Source organism: Sphaeramia orbicularis, chromosome 2 (genome assembly GCF_902148855.1).
Source record: "Sphaeramia orbicularis chromosome 2, fSphaOr1.1, whole genome shotgun sequence".
Classification (NCBI taxonomy): Eukaryota; Metazoa; Chordata; class Actinopteri; order Kurtiformes; family Apogonidae; genus Sphaeramia; species Sphaeramia orbicularis.
In genome coordinates, this window is record NC_043958.1 from 17,151,031 (window position 1) to 17,167,608 (window position 16,578).

Below are 16,578 nucleotides of genomic sequence, written 5' to 3' on the forward strand. Positions count from 1 at the left end.
ATGGAAATACCGTCATATTCTACAACATTGATTCACCAGTAAAATCCATGGAGTTTGATAAAAGGCAGTGGATGGAGACACTTGTTTATACATTCAGTTATTGATGTCTTTGCTGAAAAAGTCACTTTTTCCTCAGTTTTCTCTGTTTCTGATTTAATAACCCTCAACTTTAATCTGAGCTTGTATGAACATCTACATGATCAATACATTTAGGAAAATACAGGATTTTCTCTGAAAAAACACAAAATACAGAGGATAATAAAAAATAAATGGTGTTAAATCTAGAGAAAAATTCATGTGGGAACTACCACTTTATGGGTTAAGTTATCGCTACATGAGCCAAACACGTTGAAGGAGTATATTTATTCCAGACAGAAAGATTAAGCATTTATATGGTTAATTTAGTCACTTCTATTTTCCTAATGAACACACTATCAAATGTTATCACTAGTTTAACCAGTTAAGTCAGTTTCTTCTTAATAAGATGTTTACACGGAGCATTTTAATTCTCCATGTTCATTTGTGGAATACTAGGCTCCATTTAAACACAGATAACATTAGAATTAGATGAGATACAGTAAGCTTAGATCAAATAAGATATGATAAGATAGAACATTATCAACACTGCAGGACATGACAGGAATAAAAACAGTACATAGTATAGCAGCAGTAAGTAAGAAATAAAAATAAATGAGCAAAGTGCAATAAAATTGTACATGACACTGATCATGAATTACATTGAAAGCAACAGAAAGTGATAACAGTTAATATTGTGCAAGATATTATTGTGTTGAAAGAGTAATTATTACAGGTAAAAGCTTTTGTGATATTTGTAGCAGGGGTAGGAGGCCCTGTCAGCGACGTTAGCATTCTCTATTACTGCTGTAAGCCTTTATTTCTTATGTACACATCCACTAAACCAGCCTCTTCATCCATCTATGTGTATCATCTGTATCATTTCAGCATTTGTTGTGTTTTTGGATTTACCGGATGATTATTTTTTTTTATTATTAATTTAAGCCTTATAGTCGTTGATGCAGTAATGACAAAGGCCGCTGCATTGTATAAACTGAACCATTAGGGGGGAAATAATTATTAGGGAAGGTATTTTCTTGGTGTTGTGATTGCAGGGTCATTATGCTCTCCCTAATGAAACAAACCAGCAGAGAGCCTCCATCTCGGCTGAAGCCGTTATCATCGCCCTTCAGAGAATATAAAAAGGAAAACACTTCAGCAGCAGGCTAATTAAAACCAGAGAGGTCTGGATGAGGAGGCCAAACAACCCACACAGGTGGCGAGCACATCGGCGTGCGTGTTCATGTATGTGTGAGCTACTGTAGCACATCATGTTTATGCATGTCTGTACGGGTGTGGGTGTGTATGAGGCAGCAATTCATTTTTTTTTTTTTTTTTCCCTGTTGTGTGTGTTTGTGTCAGTGGGCTACATCTGTGAGTATGTTTGAGGCAGCAAAGGGTGATGTCGAATGTGTGTGTGTGTGTGTTCCTTTGTGTGTATTTGAGACAGCAGATCCTGTTTGTGCATGTGTGTGTGTGTGTGTGTGTGTGTGTGTGTGTGTGTGTGTGTGTGTGTGTGTGTGCGCGTGTGTGTGTGTGTGTGTGTGTCAGAGGTGTATGATTGTTAGAGGTGCTTTCCATTCATTTTAATGGCTTGAGCCGCTTCATTCTGCTACCTCGGCCGCTGACAGGAAGGACCTAGCAGCTTTCATCTGACAGGACCCTGCTCAAATAGGCCATTGGTGCACCATAATTAGTTCAAATGTCGAAGCCGGTGAATTATTGATGATTGGGGACGAGTAGGGAGGAAGACATTTCGCATCAACTGTGTGTGTATGTGTGTGTTTTTTTTAGCTGTCTCTTTTTAAAGGACAGCTGGTGCTTTGCGGTTCCCACCACAAACATGAATCTCTGGTGCTCAGGCCGCAGGAGGATGCATTTGCATCAGGCACAGAAATAAACTGGGGTAGTAAAGGGAATAAATACAGAGGAAACCTGAGAAATAATGTCTTGTTTTTCACCAAGAACAGCTGGTTAAAGCCGACACTACAGCATTTGGCCTCATGTGAAAACAGGATACCTTAGCACTAGTCAGAAACTAAAAGTAAACCACACCATGAAGACAGAAGCTAATTTATGCTCCTGCCAATCACTGCATATAATTGCGCTACCATGGCATAATGGCAGCACAGGCCCAGTCATTTTCCCCCTCCGGCTCTATCTCAGGTACTTAGAGGGGTTTCCATCAGCTCCTGATTTTTCAAGAGAGACCTCTCAGACAGGAATGACAATGGACTTTCAATGGCTTATAATTATGCCACTTTCCTGCACAATTTCCTGGGCATCATTTGCATTAAGACTCATATGGGTATAAGTGCACCACATGCTGCTCTACAAAGGCCTTTTGATCAAAATTACCAAGTGCTGTGACATTTCCTGGAATGTCTCTGGGCCTCCAACATCCAACAGTTATCTGAATCTGTTAATTAGATGGATCAAGTCCAAAGTTTGCAGTTGCCGCCTGTGTGTGTTGTGCGGCAGCTGACGTGAGCGCGTGACTGAAGATCACAAAGTGTGCTGAGAGCACCTTGGATTTATGGCATGAAAACCAGCGTCCTTTTCAAGGTTATTCAACGCTGCATCTTGTTTGCTTTTTTAAAATTCCCCTCAAAACAGAGAGAATGATGCTGAATGTTTGAGCAGCAGAGACTGAGTGGCCTCTGCTGCAGCTGAACGCCAAAGGTAATACTGCCATCTAGTGGAAAAGAAGCAGTAAAACAATTGTGCAGCAGGGATTTTTTTAAAAGTGCAGAACACCTGCAATTTAATGAAAAATGGCTGGTTGAACCCTTATGTTTCTTCATAAGAAAATACATTTGATTAAAGATGCTCTGTATGATTCTGTAGGAGCCCAATCACATAGAAAAGAAACTAAGGAAGCATCTTTTTTGTGCCACCTAATCATGCATGTATTTTTAATTATCTGTCTTAACCCTTCAAAAGCAGCCATAATGATAATAATGGTATTTATGTCTGGGACCTTTGCCTGCGTGCAGCTATGTATGTTCCTGTTCTTTGAGTTGTAATTAGAGCTTGGATGATGTTTTCCTTTCAGATGGCTCTTAATTCTGGGATTTGTTGCACACAAAGCCGCTCTCATATCTCTTCCTCTCTGCAGATTTTCGAGCAGTAGGCGTCTCTTATTCAGCTCGAGAGGTTGCTGAAAATAAATCATCACCCTCCCACCAGTATGCAAGAATGTCCAGATGGTTGAATTTTCACTGACGTCCTCCTGCTGAATTTCCCCATTGTCTTCCACACTAAAATTAGAAGGTAATACTTGGTGAAAACGCTGTGTCTGCTCGGAGGGTGCTAGTTAATTATCAGGAACTGGATTTATGTTCCACCCACAAATGAGCCATCTACACTGCTCTGTGCAGGAGAATAAAGGCTAACCTAAAGCTTGAAACCCCTTTGAGATTTGTTGGAGGGACCAAGTGGCAGGTGCGCGAACAGGACTGACTGTTTGGGAAGAACAATCACACCTTAGCTCACACTGTACCAGCTGCTTATTAATAGCTCAGGAACACACCAGCAACACTATTTATTAAAGCTGTTTATTCCTGGCTTGTGCTAAAAACTGAATATGCGGTCAGTTGCTGTATCATTAAGCACTAATCAATATTGTTTCTCATTAGTTCACAACAATGAGTTCATCAATAATGTACAAGCAGACAGAAGGAAGAGACTATTGTGTATTCTATTTTGATGAAAATTTTCTTTGGCAGCATTTGACAAATGACTATTTTATCTTCAAATGCAGCGAGGGCTTAAATTCAATGGGGAATAAATCCAATGTTATGAAGCTGGGATTAAACCATCTGCATGATTTGGCACTTCTTTTCATTTTTCATGCTATATGTGCTTCTGGGGCCAAAATTAGGAGCTTAACTTTTTTTTTTTTTTTTTTTTACTACATTTTTTAACTCCAGTAAACTTGAGTGAAGTACTTCCGTGCTTTTAGTTTAGTCAGGACCTTGAACAGAAATCTGACAAACATTGTGCCATGCTCTTGCAGAATGTATTGAGGTGATGATGGTGACCGCTGAGGTGTAGCTGAAAACATCAACCCACACAGCAGCTAATGAACACACCTGCACACACTTTAAGGATGACCCTGGAAAAACTCCTCATTGGCGCATTTCAGAGTCAGTGTATAAATGTTTGTGTATGTCTGTATGAAATCAATCATTCTAAAAGTGTTAAAGGAACATAATATAGAAGACTTTTTGAAAATGAAGTCAGACTGGGGCAGCAGGTAAGAAAGAAACCACCTTTTGTGTATTTTCAAGGTTCATGTGCTATAATTCAGTATTTCAATTTGGTCCTGCTCTATACTTCTACTCCACTACATCTCTGTGGCAAATAATTTTTAATACAGTATACTTGTCTTCCCATTTTAGTTCCTTTCCCATCCCTGTCCAGTGAAAAGCAAAACATCTCCAAATGTGCTGACTTCATTTATCGGCTGAGAAAACTCTCCTGCTTCTTAAAATACATAAACTATATAAAAAAAAAAATAAAAAAAAACAACTCTTGGATTAGCTGGAAACTGCACTGTTCCAAAGCTGAAAACAAGCCACTTTCTCTGCAAATATATGGTTAGGTCTGTGATTATAATTATTTTGGTCAATATTGGGAGTTTGCTTGGTTATCTTTATAAATGTCATGTCAAATGAACAAATTACAATCAAAAACATACAATGTTTCCCATCCCTCCACTCAGTATTACTCCGCTCAGCATTACTAAATCCAAAATAACACCATAAAATGTACATTTATTGCTTTTTCCCCCCCACCATTTCTTCAATTAATTCACCATATGTTGCAGCCTTTTATGATTTATGTAATTACACAGACTGATATCCTGATTACAACTACAATCTAATTAATTATGCACTGAAACAAATTAGGTTCTTTTAAAATATGATGCATAGCTGTGGACTGAACTACTCAACAGTGTATAATGTATGTACAGCAGTAAAATGTTGCATACACATGAACAGTAGTAAAATTAATCTAAAAGCATCATATATAATTGTGAAACACTGACACTGTTCCAAAGGAGAAGTTCTTGTAGTGGAATATATTCACAGCATAGTGTTCATACTTTTACATTTTACAAAAGGAAATAATCTTAATAACTACTGATTAAAAGGTTATCTTGTGTTGTGCATTCTTCAGATAGAGATAGCGAAGTACTGAATACAACAAAATGCTAAATGTTATGGAGGAGATTCAGAAGGCTCTATCTCAACATAAGATGCCATCTATACATGTTTAATAATTATTTTTAATGCTACATGTCACTGACAGTGGCAACACAAATAACATAATAAGAAATGGACTAGGGTTATTTATATTAAAAAAAATAATAATAATAATGATAATAACATGATTGTGCTATTTTCACATGTGGTTTGAACCTTAAACCTTGTAAAATGAACACTATTTTTTCTTTCTATGTGGACCCTGGTTTGAGACTCACACGAACAAAGGATTTTGAAATTAACACCTAAAGTGAAGCTGAAAAGCTTTAAAAAAAAAAAAAAAAAAAAAAAGCTTTGCAGTAGGTCACAGTATTAAGAGGACTGGATTTTATTCTCACGCAGTCTTCACTTTGGTTGTTGGGGTGTTGTTTACTTCTCAAGCCTTCTAACACTGAATTATTGGGCTATAAGTGCTGTATTCATTTTGTAAGCCTTTCAATAGCTGTAAATTACACTATTCCTGAAATATACAAATAAACAGGGTGCGTTTTTTTAATAGATTGTTTGAGGACAAAGCAATGGTCCTCATGTGAATCTATCTTAAAAGGGACTGTACACAGACTGAATTCAATAAAAGGAACCCCTAATCTGAAATTCACACTTACATATGCTGTTATATAAACCCAAGGATGATGCATAACTTGTCAGATGAGATATCATAGGCTGTACTGATGGATAAACGGACTGATGGGGTGATAAATTATCTGACACGATCGCTACAAAGTGCATGTATGGGAAGACACTCATTTTGTGATTGTTTTTGTGATAGCTGTGGTTCTCCGAGGCTTTTCGAATGCCTCTCCTCCCATGAGCGTCCTTTGCATATGACGATGTGTTGTGTGCACGTGCACTAGTTCAACCCACCATGGAAGAAGCAAAGAGTTAATCACTAAGAAAAAACAGATCATCTGAATGTTGAAGGACTGTTTTACCAGTAATCAATTATTGTGGCATATAAAAATTAGATGTAGTTGTGAGGAAGGCAAAAATTATACGCAAGTACCAACAAATAATAACAAAAACCGTCTTTCTGTAGAACTATGATTTTTTTTTTTTTTTTTGCCAATATATTCAAACAAAACTTCTTCATTCTCAAACAGTTCTGTGCAATTTAAACAACTGAATTCTGTGTGTGTGTGTGTGTGTGTGTGTGTGTGTGTATATATATATGTGTGTGTGTGTGTGTGTGTGTGTACATATGTGTTATTGTATTCTGTGTTTATGTAAATTCTATTATATTTGTTCATATTAATATAAAGCCAGAAACTAAATGATTTCACAGTAATTATCAGACATTAGAGTATAGATATGTTTAAACTAGGATGCTTATTATTGTTATTAATTATTTAAGGGGAAGTGGTGTGAGTTTATAAGTTATGCTTCTTCTCACTCCTTTTGGAATATGTATTATATGTATTATATGTCTTATGTTTAAATGTTTTGTTTGTTTATTACCTCCGCCAATGAGGTAATGTTTTTGCCAGCATTGGTTTGTCTGTCTGTCTGACTGTCTGTGTGCAAGATAACTCAAAAAGTTATGGACGGATTTGGATGAAAATTTCAGGAAATGTTGATACTGGCACAAGGAACAACTGATTAAATTTTGGTGGTGATCGGGGGGGGGGGGGCGGCGGCACTGATCTGCCTTGGCGGAAATCTGTGCTCTCCGAGTGCTTTTCTAGTTTTTTTTCTGTTTTGACATTCATATTTTAAATTAATTCAGCAATCAATCAATCAATTTTAAGGTGGCCTCTGTAAATACCTAAATCCATTCAGATTCATAGTCTACTTACTAGTAAACGAGCTGAACATTCAGCTCAGAATGACTGACTGATTCAGGGCCTTTTCCCACCACAAAGTCCATCAGAAAATTGACACGGGGAAAAATATAAACACTGATACACAACAAATAAAGTGTCTAAACACTTAAGACACAACAACTAACTTACAGTATCCTTTTTCCCACTATCGCACAGTGCAATATAACTAATGTGCTGCTGAGGACTTGGACAAGTAACTGTGTAATATTCCCTGTGGGCTCCAGGACACACAACCACCATGACTGATCTGTTGGTCTGCTGGACCCATGTCAGTCTCAGACCTGGTCCTAATAGTGTCAGTTGTCCTGCATCGCACTAATGCACCTTTTGTATCACACCCCCTTGTGTCAGACCCACAGGTACTTCATTCTCACTACATATGGTCCCTGCTATATATAGCTGTTAATGACAATAAAGATGATATTTTCTATTATTTCACATTTACATTGTGACATTTTTCACAGATATTTGTTTCCTTTTATATTTCTTCAGTTTCAGTGAAACTTCTCTTGAATTTATACCACAAACTAAATAGAAATAACCTCTTGGAATAACTCTGTTAAGCTGTATAGTTTGGTTGTTTACACAAATTATTCAAGTTTTGTGTTTTGTAAAACCATCAGTACTGAAATAGAACTATCATAAATAACGAATATAACTATGATGTATTCCAACCTCTGAAGCTTATACCAAAGAAAATTTAACAAACAGTATCATGTAGGGAGACAATTTGTTAGATGTTTGAAGAGTTTTACAACTATTACAGGAGCATTAGTTCGCTACTTCCTTGCTGACCAGTTTACACTTAAACACGAAATCTACAGTTTCTAACTCTACAGTTTGTTGTGGACGCCTTGAGAAACATTTAAACTTTAACCCTTTAACCCTCCATGAGGATCAAAGCATTATAAAAACAAAAAGTATTTGTTTGACATTGATTAACCATGTAAATCTGGAGATATTATTAATAGATAAATAGTTACCTTTATATGTTTTCACAGTAAAAAAAAAATGTTTATTTTTTTCCCAAATTGAATTGTATTACTTTTGTGTATTCTTTGGGTCCTATATGATAATAAAATAAGACAAAGTGCAACAGAATGATCAGGTAATATAGATGAAATAGCACTGAAAAAAATCTACCAAACATGGGTAGCGTTAACATTTTCTCTGTGTTACATAAAGGCAAAATCAGAAGTATTGAAAAACGGCCAAAACAGGCTCAGACCCCTAAGGGTTCAACACCGTCTTCCACTACAAACCACTAGATAAGTGGGTACAATCCACTCAAGGGAACCTCTGTCTTGGTTCTTTTACAAAAACAGAAGAAAAAGATGAAGTTCATGCAGTTTATTGTAGTTACAGTTTCAGGTTAAATGTTTGGCCACGGTGGGGTCATTCTGGCTTTTTGTGGGAGGGTCTGGTCTGGGGTCTGGGGTCTGGGGTCTCTGTTCCTCCTCACAGGTCCACTGCTGACATCTCCTTTGATGTCGTCTACACCCACATCTACAAACATCAAGACAGAATCATTAAACACTGTGAGGATATAGAAGAGGGATTTTATGATGCGTTTTTGTAAATGTGAGTCCTGAGGAAACAGGAAGTGGATTTGTACTGACCTCTGGATCTACTGGATCTGATGGAAAATGACCCCTGATGGATGAACGGCCTAAATGACTGCTGATGTACCATCATAGCATAATTTATAGACCCATGGAGCAGATTTAAAGGTAGATTCATGGTTGAATACATTTTGATTAGTGTTACTGATTGAAGCGTAATGCTATGTTGTGAATAATTGTTGCATTATTTAGGGGACCAGCTTCACTGCCACCAGTGGACCGATGCTGTCGGACACTGCACAGACGTGTGGAAAAAAAGAAAACAGAAACACAGCAGCCCACTGCCCTCCACAGACGTTCACCCTCTATCTCCTCGCGACTCCTCCAGGTCCAAGGTTGTTGAGGACCACTCCCACGCTCCAAGTCCTGAGGAGGGGACCAGCCACATTGCTGTCTAAAGCTGGAAGCTGTGGAAAGAGGCCATCAGTGGACCAATGCTGCCGGACACTGTGGTGCAAATACCTGCACGAACATCTGGAACCACCAAACTCAAGGTAGGGAATTACTTTTTTTTTTTTTTTTTAATTAAAATTCTTATTCAAAACAGTCTCACAACATTTCACCATTGATACAAAGTACACAGTTCTCTTTTTTATTTTTTTTTTTAAAGAAAAAAGATGTCAATATTGCTCAATGAAAGAAAGAAAAAGAAAAAAAAAATGGTAAATTGTGAATCGTTGCATGAATATCATCATAAGTATAGACTTTCCAGTGCAATACACAACAGAGAGGTAATTTGTGAAAATCTGTGCTTTTCCTGGTCATCCTACTTCTGCAGAACAATAAAATGAGTAGTAATGAAGATTATATAAGTAAACAAGAACCATGGGTTGTAAGATTCAAGTTTTAAATCACTGTTTTCATGTCGACAAGATGAAAAAACGTAGTGAAAAATATCTGTTTTGCTAAATATTTGTATTAATGTGCACAGGGCCTTAAGTTAGAAATATTCCTCAAGTAAAAATATCAGTTAAATCTTAATGACTTTAATCTTCTCCTTCTTGCTTAAACTTTTTTTTAATTTCACTTTAATCAACCATAACACACCATCGTATGGATATAATGGAAGCTGGTTGTATCTTTTTTTTTTTCTTTTCACATGTTCATGGACAAACAGTACAGCAAGGTCAGTTGAGGGTTACAGTATTAAGTAAAAGGAAAATAAGGGTATCCCATTACCATTTCAGCGCTGATGCCTTTGTTTTTAAATCCAATCCATACGTCCCATTTTCTATCAAACTCATCTTTTTTTAATCTTAAGGTGTAAGTCCTTTTTTTCATCACTCATATTTCCTGTACTATATCTGACCATTGTTTGTATCTAGATGGGTTCGTAGCAAGCCAGTTTCTTGTTAAGGCCTTCCTGGCAGCTGTGAGAAGAATTTTGACCAAGTAATTATCTTCTTTCAGTACAACTGTACTTATATGTCTCAAATATAAGGTGGAACAATATGGAATTACTTTTAAATAACAGTAACAGGTAATCTGTAATGTATTACAGTTTGGAAGTAATTTGCACAACACTGGTTGACACACACTAATCTGAGTCTGTTTGCTGTTAATCAGATGATGGATTCGGAAACTGATCCTGAGGAGGGGACCGGCCACATTGTTGTCCAAAGTTGAAAGCTGTGGAAAGAGGCCACCAGTGGACCGATACTGCAGGACGCTGCACAGACATCTGAAAAAAAAGAAAACAGAAACACATCAGTCCATCACCCTCCACAGATGTTCACCCTCCATCTCCTCACAACTCCTCTAGCTCCAGGGTTGTTGAGGACCACTCCCACACTCCACGTCCAGGGGGGGGGACCGGCTCAGGCTGGCAGAATCAAGGTACAAACTGGAACTGGATTCAAGTGTCATGCTCCTCAAACTATTAGAACACCAGATGAATAATGATGACACCATCTGACTGAGACACTCCTGAAGGTGGTGTGTAGTGAGTGTCCTTTAATTAACAGCCAGAATCAGTATATCTGCATACATCTACATACATTTCACACTGTGGTTGACTGTTTCAGTTGTATTGATTATCTAAATTAATATAATTAATATATTTAAGTGTAGTGTCAAAAAATGTAGGAGACTTTTATCCAACTGTTAAGATGTCACATTCAGGGGAAAAAAAAGTTGAGGGGACAAACAGATGTACTTAATGTCTGTCAGAAAATAAAGCTACAACTGTAGTTTGTGTTTCAGCGTCCTTCTGTTCCCTCAGTATTTAGTACGAGTAAAATGAACTGGTCCACATTTGACGTTACGAATAATAACCAGCAGATGGCAGCACCGCGCCAACGTAACGTCTCGTCAAGCGAACGGGAGAGGAAGACTTCACTCTGCGCAGGCGCAGTGACATGCCAAAATAACAACAGTAGCCAACAGAACATAAGCTACAAGCTAACCGCGAAAAGTTTGAATGAACGTCTCCTAAACAGAGGTAGTTCATGTTTTAACCTGCAACTAGGGGTATTTTTATACGAATAATGAGTGTTAAAACAGAACAGCTACAGTTAGTCACATGTACTCCAAACATACCACACGTGTTTTCATGAGCAACTCAACGCGTGTAGAAAAGCTAAGGAGGCTAAAGCTAATATCTGTACATAAATACATATGTCTGCGGTGTGCACGTTACATTGGTCTACTACATTAAAATATTAAACAAACCTCTGCTCTGATATAAATTGTATTTTATGTCTCCTGAATGACACAGGTCTGTCCCAAAATGTCTCTTGTTTACAGTCACATCTTCTGATGTAGATATGGTATCAAGTCAAGATTCGATAAGATACTCTGTCCTCAGATACTCTGTACACACAGTAACCTCTGTTTGAATCATGTTGAATCAGACTGTCATTTTTAATCACCTCTAATCTAACTAATTCTCCTGTCTAATTTGAAAAATGTGTGTGTTTATATCCAGGTGTAGTCAGTGAATGCAGCACCATACAGACAGTGATGGAGATGAGCCACAGTGACCTGAACATCACATGGACTATGAAAGGAATGACACTTCCAGTGTCAGAATGGACCGTCATATTAGATGGTATAAGTTCATTAAATCCATCCGTTATGCAAAATATCATCTTTACCATCATATTCATATTCTATAGGATGTTTACAGTGTGCTGTTATTTATCCCACTTGTAGTTCTGCTGCCTCAGTGAATGAGATGATGGAGATAGAAGAACATCATACAGAACTGGTTCCAACACCTCCTCTGTGCTGATGCTGCTGGGTGAGATATTTTGACTTTATTACATTCTGCTTTGTGTGGATGTTGGATTTGGGGAGAATGTTGTGAAGAAAAGTTTGCAAAGAGTTTAGTTTTGAGTATTGTCAATTGCTGTGTGCTTGTGTCAAAAATACAGGAAACAGATGGAAAAAAAACACTGCCACACCCCCCCTTCCAGACCCAAGAAATGTTATTTCTTACCCACATGGAGCAAGAAATAACATAACTTGCAATCATAGTAGTAGTAATAATAGGTTATATTGTGTTTTGTATCGACCTTCCATGGAATAGATGGTCTTTATCATTCCACATGTTCTCTGTAGGATGTTAAAGTAATGTCAGTAATTCTTTTGTCCCACTTGTAGATTTCCTGCCTGCGAGGATAAAATCCTGGAAATGGAGGACCATCATACAGACCTGCTGAAGCTGCGGGGTGAGATACTTCAACTTTATTACTGAAAAGCTTTTTTGAGGTCAGTGAATACTCCAACTGTGGGATGGTTTTGATCAATTGAAGTGGTGATTTCCTCTGTTGACTCTATTAATGCCAGTGAAGTTGCTCTGTTTGGTCTGAATCAGTATTGACTTTCAGTGAGTAGTTTACGTTTATCTATGAATTTGTCCAACTGTTTACTGAGTAGTTTTTGTAGAATTTTTGAGAATTGAGGATTGGATTGAAATGTGTTTAATTGATTTGCAGAGGTTCTTCAAAGAGTGTGATGTTTTCTACTGTCTGATTGTGTGTGTTAATGACTCCGAGATGGCTGCTGTCTAAAAGCTGACTGTGAATTTGTCCCATAAAGGCCCAGTTAAATGGATAAGACGTATTTTGTCCTGTTTTTGTCAGATGGTTTATTTGATGAATTGAGGTAGTAGTAGCAGGTCTGTACTTTGTGAAATGGTTGTTATTCCCAGATTCATAACTTTCATTTGGTTTTTAATGCAGACATAGTCCAGGTTGACTGTTGCTATACAGAAATATGCATTCCTGATGTTTTATACACTCTATGAGTTCAATTGGATTAAATTGTATTTTTTTGTTTTGAAGAGTTTTAGAGGAGTGTGAGGTTTTCTATAGTCTGGTTGTGAGCGTTAATGTCTCAGAGATTTCTGCTGTCTAAAAGCTGACAGGGAATTTGTCCCAATTAAACAGATGAGATCCAAATTTTGTGATGTTTTTGTTTGATTTGATATGTTGTTGGGCCTGTGGTCCTCTGCAGTTGTGTGAAAAGCTGTCAGACAGGAGCTGTTAGTGCCTCGGTGCTCGGTAGCTTAGGGGTTTCGTCCTTGGCTCTTGTACGGCCGCCTGTCATCGGCAGGTTGAAGGTTCGAGACTCGTGGGAGCTGAGTATCGAGAGTGGAGGTGAGGGAGGGGCGGAGGGGGCCTAGACCCCTCCGAGCTTCCGCACACCTGTCAGGGAGGGGTTATGGAGCAGGAGATGATGAGCAGCTGGTGTTTTACTGTAATGATTAGTGATTGTTTTCGATTTGTAGATGTGAGTATGTGAGATTATATCAATATTGCTTGTCTTTTTAACATTGCCAGTTGCTTTACTTATGTTTACATTGGAATTGTATCTGTAATGCTATTGCTGTGTTTGTAAGTTTTTTTAACCTTATGTTTACTGTAACTTTTTGTCTTGTGTTTCTTCCAGGTTTGGATGGCGGCGGTGGCTGGGCTTTGACTCAGGTTATGTTATTTCTTGCCCCTGTGGGTAAGAAATAACATTTCTGGGGTCTGGAAGGAGGGGGGTGCTGCAGTGTTTTTTCCACTTGTTTCCTGTCTTTTTCCAATAAAAAAATTTTCTATAACCCCTTAGTGTTCATTCAGGGGCTCAGTATGAGACCCTTGTTTTCTTCCGCCCTTATTTACCAAGCCATGGACTCGAACTACCGGCCAGCCTCACAGTAGTCAATTTTTTTCACACCACCGACCTTCTCACTGAGCTATCTGTGAGCTACTGATGATTTTTCGGAACTTCTATTTATTGTTGTTTTTTGGACCTGAAACCAGAAAAGATTGTTTTGTTCCTGGGTTTTGAACTGTCAACCTCCAGGTACAGAGGATGAGTCTTAAGCCACTGAGCTATCTATCAATTACCAACAAGGTGTCGGAACTTCTATTTATTGTGGTGTTTTTGACCGGAAAACACAGAAAAATACATGTTTCTTGTGGGTATTGAACTGACAACCTCTGGGGGATGAGTCTTACACTAGTCTTAAACCACTGAGCCATCTGTCAGTTACTGATGATTTGCCCGAACTTCTATTTATTGGGTTTTTTTTGGACCTGAAAACACAGAAAAGTGTGTGCTTTTCCAGGTGTTGAACTCTCAGTCTTAGGGTTAAGAAGACACATTTTATACAAGTCTTAAGCCACTGAGCTATTTGTCAGTTGTCAATCATGTGTCGGAACCTCTATTTATTGTGGGGGTTTTTTTGTCACTGGAAACACAGAAAAGTATATGTTTTTGCTGGGTACCAATCTGTCAACCTCTGGGTACAGAGGACAAGTTTTGCACCAGTTGTAAGCCACTGGTATATCTATCAGCTGATGATAATGTGTTGGAAGTTGTATTTACACTGTTTCTTTCCACTGTTCTGTTTTCTGGGTCAAAAATAACCTTGGAGTGGGATTTGATCGTACTACCTTCAAATCTATAGTGACAATGTGCCTTTTATTTGCTGCTTAGACTACTGAGCTAAACTCCTGGTCAGCACTGAAGGGTCAATTTTTAAGTATAAGAAATGTATAAAACTGAAACCCCCAAGCAGCAAGAATGAAAAATTTTGAAAAAAAAAAAAATCCTAGTGTGGGATTTGAACTCACAATCTCAAAAGTTATGTTGGTATGCAACATTTATGTTACTCTTTAACCTCTGTGCTATAGTTAAATAGCTGAAATGAAGGGTTTTCTTTGGGTATAAGATATGTAAACTTGAATTCTGAGTACAGACTCAGCTCTGTCTCCATCCAGCCTTTGGCTCTAAGATCTCAGGAAGGGGAACTGAACCAGACTAACAGTGATGTGAAGTCTGTGATACAGACAACGCACCACTACACCAGCCTAACCTGCCATGTGACACAGTCTGGTCGACACCAGTTTGGAATGTAAAGTGTCCTAACATTACTTCTGTTATGATTTGGTGCTATATGAACAAAATGGGACTTTATTTGGATTATTAGTCCGGTTCACTGTTTTATCCATGAAGACTGATGTTCACAGTGCTGTCAGAGGTTTGACACTGATGTCATTGCTTCTGTAAAGTCCTGTACCAGCCCAGAACTTTGCCAAAATGGCATGCCAGTTTTGGGCCAGATTTAAGCAATAATGATTTTGCTATCTGGGATATATTTGTTGTGGCATGAATAGAGGAGAAGAGGAGGAGGCCTTGTAGGTGAGGAGGAGAATTTTAAAGCCTATCCTAGCTTTTATAGGAGCCACTACAGGAGAAATATGGGCTCTGATACTGGTTCTAGTCAGTATTCTGGATTAACCAAAGGGTCTTTAAAGACTTTGTGGGACAGCCTGAGAAAAGTGAGGTAAAATAATCTAGTCTGGATGTAATTAAAGCATGGATTAATTTTTCTGCATCATTCTGTGTTAAAATATGCCTGATTTTAGCAATAGTTTGCAAATGAAAAAAGGCAGTCCCAGAAATCTGACTTATGTGTGAGTTAAATGATAATAATCCTGATAGACAATAACACTTAGATTCCTCACAGTGGTTTGTGGCACTGTCAAAGGTCACTTCATTTTCACATGAAAAAAAACAAAAAAAAACACGAAAACTAAACTACAAAAAACAAAGTCAAACAGTTGTAAGACAAACTGAAGACACTGGAAGGCACAGCAGATATAATAAGAAACCATTTCCGGTAGTTGATAACACACTGCTTTTAATTTGTAGGGGTAACCGGAAGTTTTAGTGTGAAGTTATTATGTTGAACTTTACTGTTCAGGACGCAGAGACAAACGCGCCCTCTGGTGGATATACAGATGAACTACACAGAAAAAGCTTTACTTCTTGAAACTTACCAAAACTAGCTTATGCAGCGCTGGTCGTTTTTCAAGATGTTTTCCCCTCTCACCTGAAAAGCAACATACCTGCGGTTTGGTGGCAGAACACAAACATTTCCACTGATAATAAGAGTGTGTCTATGCTAACGGCTTACTGGTAGCTGCATTTAGCCTAGCATTTATTAATATCAACATCAACTGCGCCATCTGGTGGACAAACAGATAAACTACACCAACAATTACCATGATCTCTAACTGTTTGGATTATGTTTTTCGTATTTTGTCGCTTAACTGACTTGAGTTTTAGCTACTTACTAGAAAAAAAATAAGTTATCTCCACAGAAGATACTAACCATAGTGCTTTTACGTATGTATATCTGCCAAATCAGTAGCACAATAATGAAATACAATTAAGCTAGCTGCAGTTAGCTTAGTAGATATGGATCAATCTAATGAGAACGTATGGAGCAGATCAATATATTTAATTTAAGCTTTTTTAGTTATAGCAAAAATGCAGAATAAAAGCCTTATA

At 37.9% G+C, this 16,578-nt stretch overlaps 1 protein-coding gene across 1 annotated transcript in view; it reads left to right on the forward strand.

Annotated features, from left to right (window-relative positions):
- The window catches only part of LOC115434446 (ly6/PLAUR domain-containing protein 6-like), a 1,359,089-nt gene extending 1,345,274 nt beyond the window's left edge, over window positions 1–13,815 (forward strand). The window contains exons 1-5 of the transcript XR_003937536.1: window positions 10,951–11,227; window positions 11,714–11,836; window positions 11,941–12,028; window positions 12,391–12,458; window positions 13,681–13,815. The gene's annotated coding sequence lies outside the window, so the exon portion shown is untranslated. Of the gene's footprint in view, window positions 11,228–11,713; window positions 11,837–11,940; window positions 12,029–12,390; window positions 12,459–13,680 lie in introns of the transcript that reaches the window.
- Window positions 13,816–16,578: the final 2,763 nt, after the last annotated feature.